The sequence below is a fragment of the Ornithodoros turicata genome, unplaced genomic scaffold (assembly GCF_037126465.1).
Source record: "Ornithodoros turicata isolate Travis unplaced genomic scaffold, ASM3712646v1 Chromosome12, whole genome shotgun sequence".
Classification (NCBI taxonomy): domain Eukaryota; kingdom Metazoa; phylum Arthropoda; class Arachnida; order Ixodida; family Argasidae; genus Ornithodoros; species Ornithodoros turicata.
This window is the reverse complement of record NW_026999301.1, coordinates 4153078-4156301: the sequence shown is the minus strand read 5'-3', so window position 1 is coordinate 4156301 and position 3224 is coordinate 4153078. Positions and strand designations below refer to the sequence as shown.

Below are 3224 nucleotides of genomic sequence, written 5' to 3'. Positions count from 1 at the left end.
AAACCGTCCGGTAACTAAATTTCAAATGCAGTTACACGTAATAAAACGTAATGCAAATTGACGTGAAGTTAAGCTACTTTAGAAATGTAACAGGTTACCTTCAAGTTATTTGCTACTCAATATATATACTTTTCAGCTCTTGACCTGTCTATATGGTTAATTCAGACCTTGCTGTCACAATGGGCGATTCAAGACGTTTCAAAATAGTCTTGATATACAAAAATGATATCAATATCTGCTACGACAAAAGAAGCCTACATTTACGAGCCTCTTTAGGAAGGGATTTGATGATTTTAATCTCGTAATAAGGCACATGAAAAAGGAGCACAAAGCAAGTTTATGCTCTACGAGTTGTCCCCAACATACATATCGTAGAACTGTGCAAAGTTTTAATCCTGCTACTCAATGCCCTCTATCATTATCAATACACTTCTAATCGTTAAGATGCGCGATACCTGAGCTTCCTAATGCTCGGCTAAAACATGATTTGTAACATTCACCGTGTAACAACACCGTGTAACCGGAGTTAGTCGCGCCATGCACGTGCCATCTTTCATCTCAAGTCATGGGGGGAGGACTCAGCCTGCGATGTTTGTAGACCAGGATTGAACAAAAGGAACTTTGAACATTCTTCAAGTTACTTTGACGAACTTAACCCCCCCCCCCCCCGAAACAAAAGAAAAAGGGAAAGGAACGAGCTCTTCAAGAAGTTACTGGAGCCCAAAAGCAAAGAGCTATGCAAAAAGTTACTGAAAATAGCTAAGCAGAGTAGCCTAGTTACGGTATCGAGTTACTGGTAACGAGTTACGCCCAACAACATGGAACACGTGAACAACTTGAGAATCCGTACTACATGTGGCATGATCTTTCTATACCTTCTTTTAAGAAAATAGAAGAAATATTCGCGCACCTTTGCTAATACGAGGACAACATAGAGACAATTTGGGAACCACAATCTAAGGAAAAAGGCGTGAGAAGGTGGTAACTTCCTTAGTTACCTCCTAAGCCAACATGATAAGGGGTGTAAAAAGCTGGTAAAAAAAATTATCATCCATCCAAATTACAACAAAAAGGTGCACGCCCCCCTCTCTCACCGAATCAGAAGCGGTAACCCTATTATTCGTGGCAGAGAGTGAGGTAGCAGGTAGAACTTTGCAACCTTTTAGGCACAACATATGCGACAGCTATTACCTCCTAAAAGGTCCACCCTTTTTTCTGAGAGTGCAGTATGGCACATGTAGTGTGACTCGTACCCTTGTCTTTAGGAGAAATATTAATGTATCAAGAAGATGCCTTTTCTTATGGCTTTCTTGCTAGGAAGGCCTGTTATTACGGATACCTGAAGTTCTTCTAAAAGAAAAACAACACAGCATACCAGACTGTATTCCTTTCAAGCAATCATCACAGCGCGATAGGTCATAGTGTTGTAACCGAAGTGCGGGGTAGATTCTGAAAGTGGAAGATAGCTCGAGGTCAGGGTTACACTGAGAAAAGTACACCACACCACATGATGCACACGTCATTGAATACAGACCAAATAGCCAAACTTACAGTTTTCAGCATGACATGACAAGATCCGCTAGAAAAATCTTGACCATCATCACTGGCTCTGAGGCAGAGAGCTGGTGGTGGGCACTTCGGTGATACCTTCATCAAGGCATTGATTCCTTTAAGCACGCTCTGGTAGTGGTCCAGCATGACATTCTGAATGAAAGATCAGGATAGCTTTCATCCACTCACAGTTTCAAAGAAATTGACATATCATGCGTCGATCACATTGCGCAAACGGATTGAAGCGGAATAATTTATTCGCTTCGGAGGTTCCTTTTTTTTCTTTTCTTTTATTTAGACTGACTCCAAAAACCAACCTTGAGCTGAAGTCCTCCAGCATTCCAGTTTTGTACGCACGCAGGAGATGAAAAGCACAGCTGCAGCACGCAGTCATCCTGAGAAATGGGTACATTTCGTTTGATGTCAAATACACAATACATACGATTCCACACTTTACTGAACCATATTTTCACCAAAACGGAGTCCATTATCCTAAAAGCAACGCATAAACCACAATGGATCACTGAAATCGAAACTATGCGATGCTAAGTTTCGAGAGAAGCCTTCTAGAACGCTGTCACTCATGTTGAAAAGCATCTATGAGTAACATTTATCAATGCGAGGAATACCACAAATAGATATAGCACTTACCACTCGATGAATCGCTTAAAAATGTTGGAATTCCTCAAAAGTTTCGGGAGCACGGCCGGATACATTCGTTTCTCGCAGCGAGAGCGACGGGGACTCCGACAGTGCAAACACGGCTGGATGATCGAGGAACATCATTGGCCAGATTCGAAACTGTCGGTTACGTGATTGCATCACTCGGCGCCTGACTGTCTGGAAAGAGAAATCCGTTGCTGCACCCCGGTCATGTGACTGATTATCGTGAAGTGATCAGATCAGCATCGGGGAGCGATCCTATATTTTGGTCACATGACCAAGGTCAGTCCAGACCGGGAAATGATCAGAGCAGCACCGGGGAGCGATCCTATATTATTGTTTACATGACCAAAAGGAGACCAGAGCGGGAAATGATCAGGGCACGGTCGGGGGACTACCTTATCTTCTCTTATGTTCTACCTCCTCAGTTCCCACACCGCTGGGAACCAGTCGGGCACTATCGCCCGTTCAGGAGCCGGAGCTCCCATTGCGTTCCCATTCTTTTCCCGAGGGTTTGTGCTGCCTGGGTTACATCACTGAAAGAACAATATAATAAAGCTGGTAATATGATTAGGGTAAAGTAAAAACATTTATTTGTTATTTCTAGAGCTTTAGTGTATTTTTATAGCGCACTTTTTCTGACAGGGCTTGAACGTATCCGACCGCACGGATTTAATGAAGCTGCACTGTCTAAGCAGCTAGTCTTGTTAGGACTTTAGACTGAAGCCATGGGTACGTTAAACGATCGCATCAATAAGCAGCCTAGCAAAAAACAATTCTTTAAGACAATGTTCTTCGTGCGTACCGGTCTGTGAGCACTTGACTCTACATACGAATAAACCTGAAACTTTTTTTCTGCTGCTTTTATCGTTTGGTACTGCAGTATTTACCCGGTAGCCTCTGACTTTGCCTCTGACTTGATTTTCTTAGTTGGCCGTTGTGAATTGTGAGCTGTAGAACGGGTTACAGTGCTCAAGCTAAGCCGGCGGTTATTCTTTCCGCATGGCAGA

General features: G+C 43.0%; 1 long non-coding RNA gene across 1 annotated transcript; it reads right to left on the bottom strand.

The window, feature by feature from the left end:
• Positions 1-1374: 1374 nt before the first annotated feature.
• Positions 1375-2384, bottom strand: LOC135371669 (uncharacterized). The gene is made up of 4 exons (XR_010415690.1): positions 2203-2384; positions 1869-1946; positions 1552-1704; positions 1375-1449 (listed from the first exon to the last, which is right to left on the bottom strand). It is a non-coding gene; the product is annotated as an uncharacterized LOC135371669 (long non-coding RNA).
• Between the last annotated feature and the right edge of the window lie 840 nt (positions 2385-3224).